The 21,625-nt window shown below is 46.1% G+C and overlaps 2 protein-coding genes across 9 annotated transcripts in view; one reads left to right on the forward strand and one right to left on the reverse strand.

The window, feature by feature from the left end:
- NUP62CL (nucleoporin 62 C-terminal like) overlaps positions 1-7,397 on the reverse strand; it is a 127,157-nt gene extending 119,760 nt beyond the window's left edge. The window contains exons 1-3 of one of the 5 annotated variants that reach the window (XM_029607341.1): positions 7,260-7,355; positions 4,169-4,293; positions 3,960-4,061 (exon numbers count right to left, since the gene is read on the reverse strand). The gene's annotated coding sequence lies outside the window, so the exon portion shown is untranslated. Of the gene's footprint in view, positions 1-3,959; positions 4,134-4,168; positions 4,294-6,691; positions 7,239-7,259 lie in introns of those variants that run through there. The other 4 variants (XM_029607338.1, XM_029607339.1, XM_029607342.1 and 1 more) reach the window with 4 other exon arrangements.
- A 63-nt stretch (positions 7,398-7,460) lies between these two features.
- The window catches only part of PIH1D3 (PIH1 domain containing 3), an 89,082-nt gene continuing 74,917 nt past the window's right edge, over positions 7,461-21,625 (forward strand). The window contains exons 1-2 of one of the 4 annotated variants that reach the window (XM_029607345.1): positions 7,461-7,606; positions 14,896-15,008. The gene's annotated coding sequence lies outside the window, so the exon portion shown is untranslated. Of the gene's footprint in view, positions 7,607-7,675; positions 7,845-14,818; positions 15,009-21,625 lie in introns of those variants that run through there. The other 3 variants (XM_029607347.1, XM_029607344.1, XM_029607346.1) reach the window with 3 other exon arrangements.

The following is a 21,625-nucleotide window of genomic DNA, read 5'->3' on the forward strand; positions in this document are numbered from 1 at the left end:
AGGGGCCCCCACCTCGCGGCGGCGATCGCGCGACCCGGGACCGAGCTCTCCGAGGTGCTGCTGAGGTGCCCTCATCACCCGGGACACAAGCCGAACAAAGGCTGTCCCGGGTGATGTTCGCAATTCGGCGACCTCCCCCCTTCAGGCGACGCCCCCCACCGACCGAAACGGAACGGCAACGCCAAGGAACAGAGAGCCGCAAAAAAATAAAAGTAAAACTTTTTTTTTTTTTTTTTTTTACAGAAAAAAGCGCTGTCCCAGGTTCTGAAAGCCCTATTTCCTGCAGGGGTGAGTGAACCAGGCTCCCTGGTGTCACCCCTGACGCTGCCACTAGCTCAGCCGGGTCCTCAACCCTGGCAGCGGCCTCGACCGGGGGAGGGTAGTCCCCTCAGGACCTCTCAACTCCCCTGGGAGGCAGGGCAACCGGGAAAGAATTAAAAAGAAACCCAATTTAGCCCAGAACAAATAGACCTAACAAAAAACTAATTCAAAAAACCAAACCTGACAAACACCAGAATCAGGTCAGGAAGGGCTGTGACTGGACCTGCACCATCTACTGGAGACAGAGTAAGACTGAGGGGCTGTGACTGGCACAGGGGCTTATATATGGCTCCGCCCACAAGTTTTAATCTGTCTCCATCTACTGGTGCGGAGTCACAACCCAGGTGTCCTGGACTGATCCTGGTACGTACAGGGAAACAGGAATTCCGGTATATAAAAATTAAAAATAAATAAATAATGTTATAAGTATTGTCTCATTGAATTACTATGTATGCTTAATTTGTACTTTGCACTGAACATTGTGGAAGATACAGAAAATAAGAATATTTAAATAAATAAATATACTGCAACCATCTAACAAACAGCTCCAGACCAACTCTCTTCTCCACACTTCTCAAATTATTCCCTACCCCAACACATAGTGCATTCCTCTCCCTATCCATTAGCCCCTACCACCATCCTTCCTTCTGTAAAATCATGGAAGAAACAAACTGCTTCTCTCCTCAAAATGCACTGCTTTTTCCTCTGACCCCATTCCCACCCAGATAGCTCAGTTGTCTTATTGGATTTTAGACGTTGACCATAATAAAAACATTTTCTGAAAGCTTGTGTCTTGTCTGCACTCTAAGCTTCACAAATGGGCAGCCTCTTATGTGTATACGTATAATGCTACATACACTTGGTTACGTTATAGAAATAAAGTTGTAGTGTTTTTAGTAGAAGGCTGGCAAATAGGATGTGCTCTCTATACTCAGCTTTCCATTTTTCCACATCTTGACCATCCTTTTGTCATTGCCCCAAACTACTCTCTGCTTGTCTATCATACACAACAGTATTAATTAGCTAATTTACCATCTGTGTGATCTTGAAAGCTCAGGTACAACAATATTTTGCATGGTCCTTTAAGACAAATAGGACAACCCATTATGATTCCAGTTTTCTCTTGGACAAATGCGGCTACTAAAACTGGCACTTTTCCAAAAGGCAAAACAAAGGGATATCAAAGTATCCAACTCAGGAGGTAGAATATTTTGCCAACTTAAAAAATAATGGTTAGAACACTAAATATCAAAGTAAACTGGAGATGGCAGTGGAAGAGAAAAATCATGGGTACAAATAGGCCTGAAAAAACCCCAGGCCCCTAAACATTTGACACTGAACTGGGAAGAGAGGCCACCATCAGCAAGGCTCAGGCTGAGAAAGACACAGCGCAGTTGCTGCTCCTAACAGGTGCCAAGGAGAAAGACCAGGGCTTGGAGCTGCCCCTTGCTATGCAAAAGGAGACGGGCTGTGGAAGAAATTAGAAGTGGGTGGGAAGAGAGTTGGAAGGCAGGGGGAAAACGCCTGAAAGAGAGAAAAGAGGAAAGCAAAGAAAAGCAGAAAGTAAAAACAGAAGAAAAAGAAGCAAAAAAACGGCAAAACAAAAAATGGAGAAATTACTTAACTGATAATTTCGTTTTCCTTAGTGTAGACAGATGGACTCAGGACCAGTGGAAGACGGAGTCAGATTTCAAAGCTGACGTCACCCTAGATATACCCTTGCAGTGACCTCAGCTCCTCAGTATCCTCCTCGAAAAGCCATTGTGGATATATATCTTTGCATAACCAACTTGATTAAACTTCTAAACTTGATTGAACTGATTTAAAAAACTGGAGACCGCCAGTGCACTCAACTAAGTTAACGCCGACACCAGACTAACTGTGAATGTCTTGAACTAGGGGTAGGCAACGGCTTACCCGTATTTGTTTAGTCTCGAGATTCGCTTTCCGAGGTCCTCCTTTTCTGGGGCAGCCGTGGGAGGGATGCTGAGTCCATCTGTCTACACTACGGAAAACGAAATTGTTTAACCCCTTTTTAGGAAGCGGGTCAAATCCGAATGAGCTGATAGACGGATACCGTTCATTTCGGCTCTGAAGCAGGAAAGGGCGGCTACTTGGACCTTGAGGGAGTTGAGTGACAATCCCTTCTTCATACCGTCCTGTAGAAACTCTTTCCAGGTATCGCACCAGGAGTCTGCCGACATTTAAATGGTGAAGGAGGCGTGAGTCTTCCGAGCCTTTATGTTCATCCGGCGATGGTAGGGAGATGGCTTGGTTCAAATGGAACTCGGAAACCACTTTCAGTAGGAAGGAGGGACCATGTGACACTGTGTCCTCTTCCAAGTCCACACAGGCAGAAAGGAGAAAATAAAATCCCATTGCCCCCAAAATTGTGGTACTATAGGCAGTCACCTAGTCCATCTAGTACTTCCAATGACTCTGCACACCACCAATATCCCCTCCTCCTACAATCCCTCACAATTTAATCCACACCACCTCTAATCCCCTCACTCATATATACATTCCTCGCATCCTCATTTCCCCTTATTCTACACCCTCCATATCATCAACTTCCACTTCATACCCCTCCCTTTCATCTCCACTCCAATTCCCTCACCAGCACCCACACTGAAACCCTCTCTCCCTCCTCATCCATGTCTGCCATCCCAGCTTTCTTAAATCAGAGTATAGCAGCAGTAATATAACATCTCAGGTTACTTCCTTTTCCCATGCCGTCCAGGGCCAGATTGTCATCTTTTGAGTTGCATTGCACTACAGCAGCCCCTATGGGTCAAAGCTCAACATTCCGGCTCTGGGCTGCACAGGAAGAGAGAGCAGCCAGAGGTGCCACGTTGCAGCCATTATACTCTGATTAAAGAAAGCTGGGATTGGTGCACGAGCAGAGGCCGTGACCTACATATTTGTGTTCTGGTCCCTGATCTCTTCAGATGGACAGAACAAAATCCTACTCCTATCTCCACTTATCCAGTCCTTCCCTGTCACCTCCTCCTCCCCTTCTACAGAACTGTGGGAGACCAGAGGACATGCTCTAAACAAACTGTTAGCCATTTCCAGTTTCCCAATCCCGGCAGAAGGCATGTGTAATTCATTAGAAACAAATGGGAATTTTAAAGAAATTTCCCATTTTATTTTGTTTTTAACATGAAATGGAAGAAAAAAAAATAACATTTTTTTCATTTCATTAAACAAATTTTAGGCCACCACTGCCAGAAAAGTTTTTTTAAAGTCACTTTCAGCTTGAACCTGTTTACTTTCTTCACTTTTTCAAATTTTTTTCAAAGGGCAGGAGCAATCCCCAGTCGCCCATCATGCGAATGAATCAATTACAAATGGTGCCAGACAAGACATGAGAGGTGGGAAAAGGATATGGAAATGAAGGTGAGGGGGATAAAGTATGATAAGGAATGAAAGAGGGAAAGAAGAAAAATAGATACAGGGAAACATAGAGAGTGAGAAACCAAAGAAGTGGAGTTGGAAAAATTAAAAAAAAAAAAAAAAATCACTCAGTGACTCATCACCTTGAAAGGTATGACAAAAATGTACCAAATGACACAAAAAAGGACAGAAGGCATATCCCAGACAAAAACAATAAAATTAAAACAAGTACAAATATTTACCTATTCTCTTGCTGGAGTTAGTTCAACTATGACTCCTTTACAGTCTCTTCTTTCTTCGCCTCAGGCCTCTAGCCGGCACCCTGTCATACCTGTGCTCTAGAACTGGGTAGGCCAAGGGAAGAAATCGAGTTTGATTTGGAGTCAAGCAGGAGCTGAGCCAAATTAGCTAGTACACTAAAAAAATAATAAAATAAAATAAAAATTCTCACCAAAACATTTTTCAACCTTTGTGTAATTTAGCCTGTCAACTTATTCTTTTCTTGATTTTCTGCAAGTTTCATCTCCACCTTGTTCATCTCTTTCTTTATTTAAAAGATTTATAGAATGCTCAAATCTACAATTCAAGACAAGGTACAAACAATCATAAAAACACATCCATACACTAACAAACAAAACACTGTATAAAAATTGCTGGATCACCACTGTGTTTGACAGATCTTTAACCAGACCATCACCAGGCTGGGAGGATCCAGGCTTAGCGAAAAGAGAGAAAGCCAACTCTCCCTGAGCCTCTAAACATCGCTGACACAGGTTAGAGGACAAGTCAGGCTGAGATGCCCAAATATGATAGACAACACAGAGAGAAAGGTGCTTAGGTTTCTTGCTCACCGGCACCATCAGTGCACAGGCGACAGAGAATGTGCATCCAGCCAGCTCGCGCTGAAAAACTTTCAATTTGCACAAAAACTAGGCACCCCAAAAGTAAGTGCTGCAAAAAACATGCACACAAACTGTGCTTCAAGGCCTGGGTGCACTACCAGCACTTAGAAATTTGTGCACATAAAAGGCACTCCCTAAAACTGAGTGCTCTGCACACACAGACGTCCTGTAGAGTGCAGTAAGGCACGCACCGAAGCACGTGAAAACACCACTGCAGCCTGCCACACAGCACAAAGCCAAAAAGTCTAACTGCGGGGCATAGCCCAGCGGGGCCGCGCAACTTGCCAGGCTGCCCAGTTCCCCAACTCTGTGGGAACGGGAACAAACGTCGGAACAGCGCACCGAGCACGGAGACCGGAGGAAGTCCTGTAAACATCTCTATACTGTCTCACAAACTTTTTTTTTTTTTTTAAACTTACCTGAGCTCAGTTCTTACCGGCTAAGTACAGAGACTGTCGCCAGCTGCAGGGAGCAGAGAGGGCATATGTACCATCACTGCCATGCTCAGCCTACTGGACCCGCTGCCTTTAAGCTGTATAATCAGCTAAGTCCACGCTGGGGCCAAGGAACACAACTGAGGGACCACGGAAATCACCTCAGGAATTCTCAACTGGGAGAGGGACAATTTGGTATCACCGCAGGAGAGCGGGGCTTTTCTTTTTCTATGTTAAATTCTCCTTCCAATATCCTTCCAAAATCTGAAGCAATCCCCATAGGGAGATGCACGTCCACCATCTGCTGGAGACGGAGAACACTGGTAGGCTGGAGTCACTACAGGAGTATATATACTGTAACGTCAGCTTGCTCAGTCTCCATCTGCTGGCAGGGGAGCATAACCCACTAGTCCTAAGTCCATCTGTCTACAGCAGAGCTTTCCAAACTGTGTGTCGCGACACGTTAGTGTGTCGCCTGCAGTGTGCAGGTGTGTCGCACAAGCCCGGTCCACATAGCCGCTCCCCTCCAGCGATTCACTTTTTTTTTTTTTTTTCAGTTTGTGAGTTGCTAATTATTGGGCAATTTTTGCAGTCAATCGTGGTTTTTTTTTTTGGGCTTGGTAGGTGGGACTTGAGCCCAGGTGTCCCTGTCATTGGCTGCTGCTGAGGCCTGGCCATGAGGAGTACTGACTGCAAGCAACAGTGTCTGGTGATTATGAAAGGTGTTATGCACCACGACAGGTTTGAACCCTGAAGGGAGTGAAGCACTTAAGGGGCAACAAGCAAAAAGAAGAGGTACATGAGGGTGGGGGCGACAGACAATTTGTTTTATTATTGTTACTCAAATTATAACAATAACATTAATCTTGGAATATTATATATTTTTTATATAAATGAAAGGTTTTCATGAGATAAGTTGTCGTGAAACATTTTATATATATATTTAAGGAAACACATAAATTGTCAAAATACGTTTCATTCGTATAACCTTTAACCTCTGGTTTGCTAATAGACTGAATTACTGTGTCATGAAATTGTGTTTGTCTAAAAAGTGTGTCACCAACATGAAAAGTTTGGAAAGCTCTGGTCTACAGGCTAGGAAAGTGTTAAGTGTGCCAGACAAGGAGATGGTAATTCAAGCAGACCACAATGGGCAGCTCACAAAGCCCAGGGAGGGATGTAAATATAAAGCATAGCATATATCCAGGGTGAAATATAAAGCATAGCATATATCCAGGGTGAAATACTTGCTTAGTAGAATGTGAATCAGCATCAGGACCTTATAATTTAATCCACATTATTCTAATTTTCCTGACTTTCTCTTATTTCTTCAGCTTTTTCGTCCTTTCTTCCATAACCAGAGTCTGTATCTCCAACTTTTTCCATCTTCCAAAACTCAAGGTGTTATCTTCTCTCATTTCCCTCTTCTTCCCCTTGATGTTTCCTTCCCTAGCCATACATTTTCTCTTTTTTTTCTGTACTTCTTCCGCTTTTCACTTGTCTGCCATCCAGTCCTTCCCTGTCACTTCCTCCTTCCCTCTTACCACTCTCTGGTCAGCCACATTTTTCTACCCAGCTCACCAGAGGACAGATCTATGGCTTCACAAGTGGGGTCCTGGAGACCAAGTATATACAAACCTCTCTCAAGCGCATTCCTTATGGATCTCCTGAAATTCCGAATGGCTTTTGAGTTCTTAGGATAGGTATGGGAAGTCCTATGTACTTGCCCGCCACTTGACGGTAGTAGACCAGGAAGAGGTGGATTCCACAGGTCCTGTCATTCCTCCTCGTAACAACAATCAAGGAAAGAACGGTTCTCTCGAGCCGCTCCTTCTGACAGGGACAATATATGTTGGGTTCCCCGGGCCACTACTCCCAATGGTACCAAATAGTCTAGAGGATGGGTTGCGAGAAAGGGACGCCGCTCCTTCGGCTTCAAGGTAGGCTAGAGTTTGGTGCTGACCATTGACAAAGGCCAGTAACCCAGCAGCAGACGGGGTTGGAAACAGTTCCTGACTCCTGTCTGTCAGGTTCTCTTTAAATAGAAAAGGTGGCGGGAACACAAGCTGCGGCTAAGAAGCAGAAGCCTTTCCTGTTGGCTGAGAGGGCAGCGCTACGAGATCAGGCATTCTCTTACAAGCCTAGCCGGCTGACCTTAGAATAAACACACATAGCTTCCACTTCCTTTCAAACGTTCCCCTCGTACCTCTGTGCACTGCTGCGTTTTTCCCCCCCGATACCACGAGTCTCAGCAAATTTGAGCCGTGCGACTTCCGAAGTCTCGGCCTATTCTCGCGCCACTGGCGGTGCTAGGAAGTTAGAAGTATCGCGAGAACTGTCCGTAACTACAGCTGTCGGCAGGGCTCAAACTTATGCACCGCGCTGCAGGGCACTAGCAGATCGGTGGAAGGAAGCGGGAAAAATAAGAGTTTGCCCCGGAGAGAAAGCGAATGCAGGAAAAGAGAGCGGAGGCTTAGGAGTGGCCTGGAGAGGAGGAGAGGAAGAAAAAAAAAAGTGGTCGCACAAGGTCGAATCGAAAAGGAACGTGGGAAGGTGAGGCAGCGGCTCAGGGGGAGGAGAAAGGGAGAAGGGAGAAAGCGGCGGCCGGAAAATGTGATTGGTTGCCGAGCTTGTCAGTCAGTGCTTCGGGGCTGCGCTTCATGGCTGCTATGGTAACACGGACGCTGCGCTGCTGATTGAGTCAGATGGGGAAAGTTTGAGCTGTGTCCTGTGTCCTGGTGGAAGCTCTGCAGCCGGTGAGCAGAGGCGACTTCTGCCTACTGATTGTAAGGTAATAGGAGTCGTCGCAATTTAAGAACCCCGAGCCTTGCCCTCATTCCCCATGAACTCTCAGTTACTCCTTCTTCTCCCGTGATGGATTGAGTGGGGTGGATGTAGCAGTCGCTGTGACTCATAAAGGGTCAGATTAAGGGTTAATATTTACTGGCAGGGGGCGGTATGGCCGGGGTATCACCTAGGGACCTAAACGTGCTTAAGTCTATCCCTAATCGGACTCCTAGACACTCCTTTCCTCGCCCTGTGACCCCCTTCCCCGAAAACAAAATACATTTATTCTGTCTCGTCATAAGCGGACCTAGATTTGGATTTAAGAACAAGCCATACTGGGTCAGACCAAGGGTCCATCAAGCCCAGCATCCTGTTTCCAACAGTTGCCAATCCTGGCTACAAGTACCTGGCAAGTACCCAAAAACTAAGTCTATTCCACGCTACTGTTGTTAGTAATAGCAGTGCATGGGGCAGAAGGCATTGATGCCTTCTGCCCCATGCACTGCTGCCGTGGCCTCCAGGATTTCTGCTTTATGATTTCTCCCATGGCCACTAGTATGCAAGGTGCTTTGGTGGATAGAACAACATATGGGACAGGTAATGCTGGTTACCCTGGAGTGGCCGCATTGGTTTGCGGATCTGGTCAATTTGGCGGTGAATGGGCCTCTAAGATTTAGTCATCTATCAAGGCTTCTTCAGCAGGGTCAATACTGAGAGACTACAGGTGACATACTAGGTTATATGCAGCATTAGTGAAACTTTTTTTTCTCTATCTCCATCTGCTGGCTGGGAGGCAAAACCCAGGAGTCTGGACTGATCTGATCTGTGGTATTACAGGAACAAAAACTAGCAGGTAAGAACCAATTTCCTTTCCCAATACTCAATCAGTCTTGTCTGGGTCAGAATATTCCATTAGTTTTCACATACCAGCTGCCAAGCTGCTATTTAACGTTTCTAGGTACAATCATGTGACCCCCCCTCCCCCCCTTATGTCAGTTACATTGGCTGCATATTGAGCATCGTGTTAAGTTTAAGATTTTAGTTCTTATGTTTAAATCGATTTATAAAATGACAAATTTGTTTATAGAATATGTTCCCAGGCGTTCCTTGCGGTCAGCTGATAAGAAACTTCATCATCTTCCTTCAGTTAAGGATATTCGATTGCAAGATACAAAGTTGTGGCGTTGCGAGCATGGGAATGCGGTCGCTTGCTCAAGAGAATGAGCCCTTGGACCACGGCACAACCTCAGGGCAGGGCTCCAGTTACATGCCGTGGGTAGGTGAGCACATCCAGGCATAGGTTGGACAGAAGCTCGGAAGCACTTGAAAACTAGGAACACTTGGAAACTTGGAACACTCAGAGACTTGGAATACTTGGAGACTCCGCTGAACCTGTACACACAGGAGTGAGACCCAGCAACGCAATGCTAACCCCTGGGGTGGACCTCCAGCCACTCGAAAGCCCTTTCGGACCTGCCACTTGGGAACTGCGTGTGCATCAGGACAAACAGAGGTCGAGGACGGAAGATCTCTGAAGACAAGGACTGGATGAAGGCTCTGAATACTTGGAACATAGACAAAGACTCCGGTTCAAGATTCGGGTTCAGATTCAGGTGTGGATAGAGCCCTGCACCGCAGTGCACCCTACACAGCCTGTGGGCTGGTTGCGGACCACGCTGAATGCAGAGCAGTGTCTGGGCTTGGAACATGACGAACACTTGGCACTGGAAACATGATGAAGACTTGGAAAGAGTCCTGCACCACTGCGCGCCCTACACAACCAGTGGGCTGGTCGCGGACCATGCCAAAGGCGAGGCAGACTCTGGATTTGAGACTAGGACATGGACAGAAGCTGGACAAGGAACTCCGAAGACCAGGAACAGGATTCAGGGACTCAGGAACTCAGAACCAGGGACAGGACCCTGGCGTTTCTGGAACTAGGGACGGGACCCCGATGTTTAAAAACAAGGGACTTCCAGAGACTTGACCAGCGAAGAAGGCAGGCCTTGTGCCACGAGGCACCCTAAACAACCTGTTGACTGGTTGCAGACCACGATGCTGGCACGCCTGGAAGAGTGGACAAAAGAGAAGACCAGGAAGGCAGAACTTGGAAATGAGGACTGGAACTTCAGGAACTTGACATCAAGAACAGAAATGCAGGGACCGTCAAGAGACCAGGAAGATGGAACAGGCAACATGAAGAACAAGAAAGAGAAGACCTTGAAGCAAAGACTCCTGGAACAAAGAGATGGCACAGGAACTTCAGGAGCAAGGCAACTTCTTGCGAAAGCCACAAGGGATAAACTGGAGTCCTTTTATAGGGAAAGCAGGCTGACGTCATATGGGAGGGCGGTGGAGCTTTGCCCACCACGGTCCATTTAAATCTACAGGAGAGATGCACGTGCCTAGGAGGAAGACGCCAGCAGGAGAAGCATGGTGGAGTTGTGGCCAGGCCACGAAGATGGCCTTAGTGGCAGCTCCTGACTGCGTGAAACAGCAGCAGCAAAGGAGTGCACAGGAAGACTCAGTGCCGCATGGAGGCAGCAGTAAGGCTCTGCAGCATCGGTGGCATCACAAGCCACATCGGAGGAGGAAGTGGTGGTATCGGGGGAGAGTGAGCCACCTACGGACCCATCCCGCGGTGGTATTTACAACACATGACTTTCTTTTGGAGGTGTTGTCCTGTGGAACAGTTTACCAGTGGAGTTGAGGGAGCTCGCTGATCTTAAATTGTACTGTTAGACTATAAAAACAGTGCTGTTTAGAGAGGCTTTTATGTAGCTTTTAAAATGTATTTTTTTAGCTGTGTTTTGGTTTTATTCTTATGATTCTGTTGTCTGCCTAGCATGATATGTTCATTATGGGCCAGATTTTAAAAAGCATTTACATGCGTAAATCTGGGTTTTACGCATGTAAATACACTTTACTCGAGTAAGTGGGCTTTTGAAAATTGCTACAATATATGCCATTGAATCGTCCATAGGATTTATTCGCATAAGTGCACTTTACATGAGTAAATGGCTTTTGAAAATTGCTACAATAGTAGTTACATTTATGCGCGTAACTCCTTTGAAAATTACCCCTATAGGCGGAATATAAGTGTTTAAATAAAATTAATTAATTAATCAATATATTATAAATACTGCCAGCAGATGCTCAGGGTTACCAATCTTGTTGCGAGTGCGGGGAATGCGTTTGCTTGTTCGAGAGAGAGTGAACTCTTGAACCATGGCGCAACTTCAGGGTGAGCCTCCAAGGAAGGCACCATTGGAGGTGAGCAATTCAGGCATGGGATGTGCTTGGGCCTTGGAATGTAGCTTGGAACCAGAGACAAGGCATGCTCAGGCCTCCGCTGAGCCTGTACACATGGAGTGAGTCCCAACAACGCAATGCTGGTCTCTGGGGTAGCTCTCCAGCCATTCAATAGCCCTTTTGGACCTGCCGCTTGGGAACGGCTTGTGTGTCAGGACAGAAGAAGGCTGAGGACAGGCCACGTCATGACATGGAACTCGGACGAAGACTTGGAAGAATCTTGGAACTTGGGATGAAGACTCTGGAGGCTTGGAACTTGAGGCAGAGACTTAGGAGACTTGGAACATGGACGAAGGCTCAGTTTCAGGTAGAGTTCAACTTCCCAGGGCTCTGCACCTCAACGTGCCCTATACAACCCCCCGTGGGCTGGTTGCGGGCCATGCTGTCCCACTGCACGCCCTAGACAACCTGCCACGGATTAGTCACAGACCACGTGGGGAGCAGGACAGGCTCAGGACTGAGACTCAAAGGAGGACAGGAGTCAGGACAACACTTGGAATGAGGAATATGGCTTGGAATAAGGAGCAAGGAGATCCACTGGCTGGACAGGCTCTATAGGCCCGGAACTTGGAACAATGACTAGGAACTAGAGACTTGACTTGGAACTTGGAACTCTAAAAACAAGGATGGACTCTGAGGACATGATCCAGCGAAGTCAGACTTGGAAATAGGCCCTGAGCCAGGAAGCTTCCTACACTGTCTCCCGTGGACTGGTCACAGACCATGACACTAGCACGCCTGGATGGAGGACAAGGGAGAATTCAGAAGGCTGACCTTGGAACAAAGACTGGAACATCAGGAACTTGATTGAAGATTCAGAAGCGTTAGAGATTCAGAAGACTAGATGAGGAATCGACAAGAGACCAGGAACTTGGAACAAGCAACATGAAGGAACTCCGATAAGGAACAACCAAACCAGGAACATGGAACCAGAACTTGGAACAGGAACAAGAGGATCCGAAACATTCAACGAGGAACATGAAGACCATCAAGACAGATCGATGACCACGGAAGACCTTGAAGGAAGACGCACCATGGATGATCATGAACATGCCTTTCGAAGTCCCCGAGGAACTGACGGAGAGCCCTTTTATAGGGCTGAAGGCAGGACAAGGCGGTGACATCATCAGCTGCGGGGCTTTTCTCACCGAGATCCCTTTAAATCTGGAAGAGAGGCGCGTGCACATGTCTATGCAGGAGCCGATGTCAGGGCAGAAGCAGCAGCGGCGGCATTTCTGCCGCAAAGATGTTGTTGGTGGCAGGGTCGGGCCTGCTGCAACAAAGGTGACTGCAGAAGCGGCAGGGGCGATGGCAGCCAGCAGGAGCATCAGCCGCAAAGAAGATCCCAACAGCGGCTCCCAGCCACACAAGAAGGCCGGGAGCATTGACTGTACCCGGGCCATGAAGATGAGCAAGGCAGCAGCAGGTAGCTCCAGCCACGGAGAGAGCGGAGCCGGTGTCCAGCCAGCAGGCAGTGTCTGCTCCCTAGCCGCGAAGATGGTGTGAGGCCTGCATTGGCTTGGGCCCGCTGCGAAGACAGCAGCGGTGGCAGCAGCACTCCATGCCGCAGAGAAAGCATGGGGCCGACGTCGGGGAACAGCGCGGCGTCAGGCCAGTGAGGTGAGAGGTTGCTCACGGACGGCCCCGCGAGCGGCATTGCAACAAATCTTCCTCATCCCAGAGTCCAAACCATAGTTTGTAGCCTTCAATTTGCTGGAAATACTGGGATATCCATAGAGATCCCCCAAAGACCAATCTGAGTGCTCCAGGGTAGAGTTACAGGTATGTTGGCCGGAAGCAGGTATGCAAGCTTTCTCAACTTATTAGGCTTCAAATAATAGACTCATCCTGTGTCTTAAGGCTGGGTCTGGCTCCTTTTTCCTTTAGAAGCCTAAAGCAGGTAAAATGAAATTCACGTCACTTGGTCCATGTGCTCAGAGCTAACAGTGCTCTTGATGAATAGGTTTACCAGATGTCTGGCTTTTCCCCAAACGTCATCTTTTTAAGAGGGTCTAGGGTCCAGGCAGAATTTTAAAAGCTATCTGGGTTCAGACAGCTCTGCCTGTTGAGCTGCTGTAGAGGCAGCCAGGAAAAGCTTCTTTCTCCTGCAACTGCTGACCAGTTGAAGGCAAGAACAGCTGCAAAGACAGGCCTGTTTTCTGCCTGATTGAAGTCCATGTTTTCCTTCATGGAGTGCCAAGCATGAATCTCTCAGATTGGCACCTGCAGGGGTTCTGTGAAATCTATACTTTTTCTGGCTACTGCCAGCAAGTGGAATAGTAAACCACAGCACTCATTCCCTGCCAGGTCCCCATTGTTGAAAGTCAATAGAAACATGCACTCCAGACAGTGGTAGGAGGGGATAGGAACTGGTGGAGAAAGGGTGGTAGAGAGAGGCAATATGTTCATGTCTTCTTTCTTACAGATGTTAGCATTACTGCTGTGTTCAAAGTATATTGCACTACCTAGTTTTGTGCTAATGTACATTGCCCTTCGCTTGTACATATCAAACTCATCTGTCATCTTCTGCCCATTGACCTAGGGTATGGGTAATTTCTGCAATGTATTTACAATGTAACAGTTTGATATCACTTACAAGATTGTTAATATTGCTGCTTATTTCCTTTCAGATTTCTAATAAAAGTAAAAATATCAGTAGTCCAAACACAGACCTTTTATAGTGACCCCATTTGTTACCTCCGAGCAGCTGAGCCTTTCAAAGAAGGCAAAAGCTTAGCATAAGGAGACTGCACACTTGATTCTAGCTTTATGTTATTAGGAGACCTTCAAGAAACAACTTTCTGGGTGCTGGAGGAAGTGGAGCTAATTGTTCAGTGGGGAATGCTTTTTGCTTTGTGCTTCTGAGCTAATGCCCCTTCCTGGCTTTAGGAGGGGCACAGAGAATGATTTTTATTAAATGAGAATAAGACATTAAACCAAGGTTGTAACTCCATAGACATTCAAGTTCCATTGTACTTGTTACAAATTAGAGATTTTATCATGTCAAATTTCCAGGTGGAGAGAACCAAATTAAATTGTGATAAAACTACCATAGATTTTTAAGACACACACTTTTTACAAGGTTTTTGTGCATGTGAGCTACATCAGTGTCCACTGGGAGAGCAGCTAAGGTGGTAGGACAGTCGGACAGATGAGCCCAATTTATCTTTTTACAATGCACTGTGTAAAGTAACATCGAAGTGGGAACGTGGAGAACTGAGAAGGAGGGGAAGGAAAGTATCTTGATGAAGTGATATGAAAAAAAGGAAGGCTGCATGTAGGTAAGAGGGAGGGAATATATATATGGGGGGAAAAGAGAAGGAGGTGGCATGAGGAAGGAACAGAATAGGTAAGAAAAGCAAACAGCATTTTGTGGAGAAGAGCGCAAGGTGAGAGAGAAATTCTGGTGTGAGGAAAGGAAGGAAAAGCTGGAGAGACAGCCTGTGAGTAGGGAGGTACGTGGAGGAAAGAATAAAAATGCTGAAGAAATGAAGACAACAAGAACAGTGTAAAATGAAAAGAAATGAGGCAGTCTCTTAAGTGCTGAAAAGTAGAATATAAATCAGAGAAATCCTAAAAAGGGATAAATCAAATCACAGACCACCAACGTTGTTTATTGATTGATTTTTATTTTTGTGAGACATGAGATCATTTTTTCCATGTTAGCTAATTTAGCTCAGCTCCTGTGTGACCCCGAGTCAAGCTGGACTTCTTGACTTGGATCTCCCTCCTCTACACCACAGGTGTGTCCCAGTGCCAGCTAGAGGACTGAGATACAGACTGGCAGCCCTGTACAGACAAGAAATAAACGGATCCGAGAAAGAGGTGAACCAACCTAGCACCAGCCAAAGAGGAGGTAAATAAATACAATTTAGGTTAAAATGGGTTTTTTAACGTTTTATTTCTGCATCCTAGTTTTTTTTTTATGGTCCATTTTATGTCATCTGGAAACCCAGCACTTTCTAGCTTCAATCACTGAAGTCTCCACAGAATCATGTGATATCAAAATTCAGACCAAAAGGAGGTGTTTTCACCCCAGTAAATTTCTTTCTTTTGGTTTAGAATATTCTCTGAGCAGCAGCTGTATTACTGTTCTGATTTTTACTCCTGAATTTCCTGGTCAAATGTCCCGTGAGGTTGTGCTTGTCAATTCTTCTGAGTATATTCAGGGACTCAAAGTTTGTAAATCTCTGCTGTACCTGATCCCCCCCCCCCCAATCACAAGATTCATTTCAGGCTATTTTGGATGTTCTGTGAAGGACCAGTAGCTAAAGTTCAACAAATTCTGGAAGCTCTAGCAAACAGTCTGTGCTCACAGCAATCAGTACCACTCTGCAGCTCTTCTACTATTGCTATGTGGATTTTCAGTGGAAGGCAATGGGATGAATCTCCATCTCCAGTCCTCAAGGGAAACAAAAAGGACTGGTTTTCTCAATGAATATTCATGAGATGTATTAGCATGTAGTTATTTATTTCAAATTTATTTCAAATTTTCTATACCGACATTCTTGAACAAAGATATCAAATCATATCGGTTTACAATTGAACATAACTGTCGCGGCTATGGCGTTACATCGAACATAGAACATTGAGCAATAAACAATAAACATAGAACAGGTCAACAGTTCAACAATAATATAGTTGGTCTTACAGTCAAATAATGTAGTTGGTCTTACAGTCAAAGTAATTTGCACTTATGGCTGCATTTGTTTCTATTTAGGGACCCCAATGACTGGCTCATTACCCTATGTAGTTTACCAAGCTTTTGTACTTTAATAGTGTTTAATACATTTAGATCTGGTAATTTCTAGTTTTGGGCTAATTTAATTAACAACAATTTTACATAACAGAAGAATTGTCCAGCTAGGTCTAAGTTTGCTAACTCACCCCAGGTCGACTGAACAGGCTGATCCAGTTCTGGTTTTATCCCATTCGTGCATGAAGTTGTAGTTCTGATTATTTAGGGGAAATCAGTAAGAACTACTCTCCATTCATGCAATGGGGCAAAACCAGAACTGGATTAGCCTATTGGATCAACCTGAGGTGAGCTAACAACCCTAGCAGGGTCCAGCCAAAGGATAAATAGTCTGGCATCCTCTCTATATCAGTAGGCAGGGTCAGATTTACAGCCAAGGTATTGTAAGCAGTGGGCAGGAGGAGTTCCCATCTAAACTTCCAGAAGACTGGGGGAAAGCCCTCACACTTCTCCTGGGTTCTCTGCCTTCTACCTCTATCCCCCTTCCTCTGGCCCCTTATTTATGTATTTTATTTAAAAGTATTTGTATACCGCTTTTACAAACAATGTTTAATCAAAACGGTTTACATAAGTATCTTAAATTCTGCCTTTTGTGCCTTTCCATCCTCTTTCCAGATCCTTTCTCTTTAGCCCCCTTCCTGAGTTCTCTCCTTATTTAACTGGTCCCTGGACTGGCTGAAATATGCAAGCACCAGCCTCTGCAGCTACAATAGGAGAAAAATTCAGTACGGTGCCTGTTAGCTGGCAGGAATTCATAGAGTCTGAAGTGGCCCTGCCTGCTCCTCCTGCGCAGGTTTGCTGTTACCTAGGGAGTGGCACCACCTCGGGACCCCTGCAGGATCTCTGAAAGTACCCTGGCTTACAGACCCCATACTGAATTTTCTAGACAGCATTTGCCCTAGTTGCCCACCTGGGTGGAGCGGAATCATGGGTGGTGTCCTCTAGGCCCAGCTCTCCTGCCAAGGAGATCATAGGCTGGCTAGGCTCAGCAGTGGCTGCGGAGGAATTAGACAGTCTGGAAAAGATAGGGAAAAGCTAAAAATATGCAATGGCATGCTACTCAATCTGTCTAATGACAAATCCGGCCCTGCAAGCAGCCGCTGCTTAAATGAAGGGTGTAAGAAATCAGGCTTATGTCGAATTCTCCATCTGCTGTCATACCGTTCCAGTTGCTAGCAGTCATGATTTAGGAATGCATTGAACTCGGGCTGGTATCCCCAACTGTTACATTAAATAGCCTGGCATCTGTCCACTGTTTATAAATTTGTCTAATTCCCTTTTGAATCCTGTTATACTATTAGCTTCCACAGTGTCTTGTGGCAGTAAGTTCCCCATGTATTGTATGAAGTCTATTTGTTTGTTTAAAACCTGCTTTCTGATAGTTTCAGTGTTCCTTTCTTTGCATCTTTCATGATTTTATAGTCCTCTTATCGTATTGCCCCCTCATTTGTCTCTTTTCCAAGCAGAGGAGTCCTAGTTTTTTGGAGTTTTTCTGGCACGTCCTAGTAGTCCTTTGATTCTGTTTAAAACATACTTCTGAGATGTAAGCACTCACAGCCTTTATTTGCTTACTTGACCTTCTTAAACTGTATCTATTTGAAGATAAGGTGAAATAAATAGAGCGATGATACAGTCAGGTGAAATAATTTATTCTTTCAGACCCTGTGTCAGGCTTAAAAAATCTAGTCAGATCAGTCTGAGAAGGAGACCAACCTTGGAAATTGAGGTTAAACTGGTCACTTAGGAGGTAATTTTCAAAAGAACTTACACACGTAAAAGTAGCATACATTGTAGCAGTTTTCAGAAACCTATTTACATGCATAAAACCTTTTGAAAATGACCTCCATAGTTTATCTGGACTTTAACATATGGCCTTACAGGCAGCTAATGGAAAAAGTGGTAGATATATTAAATCAATGGTTCCCAAATCTGTCCTATTGACCCCATAGGGTGTTTAGGATATCCACAATGAATACGCATAACTTAAATTTGCATACATTGGAGACCTGAAAACCTGACAGGTAGGGAAAAGACAGCAGCATGTGGGTTTGAGAAAGTTAAGTGGAAACACTCTCAAGGTCAGTGCTGGGACCTTTTCGTGTAGCAAAGAGGGGATGCTAAGCAGAAACACCCACCTTTCCCTTTTCATACTTAGAGAGGGAAGTACTAGATGAAGTCCCCTTACTGTCAGTACCAGGACCTTTATATTGAGAATAGAAGAAGCTATTAAGTAGCATCTCCAGCAGAGGAGGTTAATGCAGGCAACTCTTCCTGTTCGTACCCCAGATCAGTCCAGACGAGTGGGGTTTATGCATCCCTACCAGAAGATGGAGGCAGAGAACAAAACTTTGAGGTATTGCTACATAACCAAGAGTACCACCTGCAGTCCCTCAGTATTTCTCTGTCTCCAGCAGATGGTAGAGGTGCAAACCTGCAGTCTGGAGTTGTTTGGAGAAAGAGATCAGGTAAGAAGAGGATTCAGCTCCCCGAAGTGTTAGGTTCCTTCGAGGGCCATCACTCGGGTGGAACAGGGCGAGTGGGGGGTTGGTGATTCCTGTCCGGACTCGGCCCTGCTTGACAGGAGGGATAGATAATCAGGGGTCCTGGTTCCCTCTCCCTTTCTGGGCCCTTCACTCCCTCGGTGAACCTACCTCCTCAGCCTCCTGTCTCCAGAAGCAGGGGAGTAGTTGTTTCCCCTTTTTATTTGTGGCCTGTCTCTTTAATTTAATTAAAAAAAAAAAAAAAAAAGAGTTGAAGCAGGGAGAGCGGCAGCAGCATCGGCTCTGCAGGGCTGAGGAGTGGGTAAGTGTTTGTTTTTCCTACCAAGAGGCAGACAAGAGGGAGCGGGCTGAATTGCCTGCCTTCATTGGGGTTAGGTGTTAGGAGTTGGGTCAGCACCGGACAGCGGTAGGAGCATTCACATCGGCACTGTTTATTTTTAGGCCTGACCGCGTGTGCAGGCACGACCATCCCGACATGCCGGCTCCTGCGCAGTGCAGCAAACTTTACTGCTGCTGCAGTTTGAGGCAAGCTCGCCTTGATTGGCTTCGTATTGGCAGGACCCCTGGGGAGCGGCGAGAAGATGCAGGCGACTGGGATGGCTCAGGAGGCTCGGGGGGGGGGGGGGTCAGAGGAGCCAGTGGCCATTTTGGAAGCACATGCTGAAGTGCAGGCTGCTATTTCTGAGCCGCGGGACTCCCATCACATGCTTTTTGCCTGTGAGGAAAGAACCCTGCTGTTGGCAGGGGACGGGGAGAGGTTCGTGTGGGAGTGGTTCAGGACTCTTCCTCCTCGGACCCAGAGGCGTTTTCCACTGGTTTTGTACTTTTCCTTCATAAGGCTTATTTAGCCAGGAAGGAGTTAGGGGCAAAGAGACACTTGTCTAGGAAGTCCCGGATGGCCAAAAAGGCTAGTGGGCCGGTGGAGTCAGGAGGGATCCTGCATGTGCTGGGACTCAGATGAGCCCCGGAGGGGAATGATTCATCGTATAGCTTGAATGATCCTGATCAGCTTCAAGGGGGGTCTGGTGGGACCAGACAAGTACCCTATTGGTGCCCTGGGAGATCTGAGGCAGGACCCAGACCAGGATCCATGGATACTTTGGGGGATCCCATGCAGGATCCGGATGCTCAGGACCCAGATGTGGTTCCGGTTGCAGAATGAGATGACCCGGGATTGGTCCGGTTGTTCCGGAAGGAGGAACTGGGTCCGTTGATTCCCCAGGTGCTGGAGGAGCTCTGGATTAAAGCTGCCCAGGAAGACTCGGACAAGGAAGGAGTGAGCCCGCTCCTGGAGGAATTGCGGGGATCCCCTACCACTTTCCCATTGCCGAATCAGGTGAAGAAGTTGGTGGATCGGGAGTGGGAATCTCCCAAGGTGGGCCTGAAGTCACTAGGGCTATGGGGAAATTATATCCCTTGCCAGAACAGACCTTGGAGTTGTGAAGAATTCCCAAGGTGGATGCAGCCATGTCGGCAGTTACCAAAAAGATGGCCATCCCAGTAGTGGGAGCAGCGGCACTCAAGGATGTCCAGGATAGGAAGCTGGAGATCCTATTTAAGTGGCTCTTTGAAGTCTCAGCTTTGACTCTTTGGGCAGCGATGTGCAGAATTCTGATGCAGAGAGCCTGTTTGTCCAGCGATGTGGACTTATCTCATTCGTTTACTGTCCAGCTGGAAGAGGTTGATTTTGGTCCATTTCAGGTTGTTCGTGTTCTTGGTGTCCTATATAAGGAGTTTACCTTGTGACCACAATTACGTAAGGTTGTTCAAATAGGTGTTTTTAAATTGCACAAATTACATTGTCTCAGGTTTTTATTAGATAAGAATGATTTTAAGTCCCTGATGCATTTCTTTGTGTTGTCAGTTTTAGACTACTGCAGCACTATGTACATTGGGCTTCTGAAATGTTGTTTGCATTTGTTTCAATTGTTACTAAATGCTGCTGCTCACCTGGGTACACATTGCCCATTGCAAGAACATATTACGCCAACTTTATTCAAGTTACGTTGGCTACCACCTAGAGCAGTGGGTAAAATTCAAAATTTTGACCATGGTTCATCATACCCTATATGGCTCTGCACCGAACTATTTAAAAAAAAATGTTTGGTCCTACATCGACCTGAGCAGTCTTTACATTTAATGGACCAATGACTGTTGTCTATACCAGCAGTTAAGACCACTCGGTTGCAGTGTGCAAGGAAGTGTGCCTTTTCTCAGGTCGCCTCATCCTTCTGGAATAGTCTTTCTGTAAATCTACGGCAGCTAAAAGATTACAAATGTTTTAGAAAGGACATTGTTTTATGAAGCTTTTAATTGTTGTATGACTTAAGTTTGATCTGTTTTTAATTTGCATTTTAATTATTATTCTGCTTGTAATCTGCCTTGAACAGATCCTGGTAAGATGGAAGACTATAAAATACTCCTTGCTTGTATTGGGGGTTACCTCTGTTTCTTATACCAGAACCTGAAGGCTCAACTTGAGGGGAAGGTGATTGGTATATACGAAAGGCACCTATGTTTCCTGCTTTCTCTGTTATCGGCCTGGATTCACCTCTCCATATATTAATCCACTTGTTCCTGAAGCAATCCATAAACGATAACCATCACAACCTGGATCACAACCATCACAACCTGGATACTCTGGGATTCTGAATTGCTAGGTCTCTGGAGAAACACAAGAAAGCTCCGTGTGTTTCTGGTGCCATCTGAATTAGCCCACACTGGCTGCAAGAAGGCAGTGTTGTGTCCCACAGGGGCCAGAAAAAGTCAGTCAGCCTTACATTGGCCCACATGAGCTGGAAGAAGGTGGAAGCAATGTCATATTGGCCCATGTGAACTGGATGAAAGTGGAGGCGGTGTCTTCTAGACTTACATGGGCTGGATGAAGGAGCAGATAGCTGTGACTAAACGTGTGGGTAGAGGCTAGTGGGGTTGGGCCTGGAGGCTGGAAGCAAAAGAGTGCTGGGGAGAGTGGTTGAATAAGTGTGTATGTGTGTGAGAGAGAGAGAGACTGAGAGACTATCGTGAGTTTATGTGTGTTGGGAGATGGAGAAGAATTTGCCCTTGGCAGTCAATCTGAGTCTGGGAAGTGTGGAAGGAGAGATAGTTTGCCTCCAACAATTCGAGTTGGGGAGGATTAGAGAAAATTCCCCTTCCCCCATCCTGCCATTTTGGGGGGTGGGAAAGAAAGTTTGCCAGCTGCCCTCCCTCCCACCC

Source organism: Rhinatrema bivittatum, chromosome 6 (genome assembly GCF_901001135.1).
Source record: "Rhinatrema bivittatum chromosome 6, aRhiBiv1.1, whole genome shotgun sequence".
NCBI lineage: Eukaryota > Metazoa > Chordata > Amphibia > Gymnophiona > Rhinatrematidae > Rhinatrema > Rhinatrema bivittatum.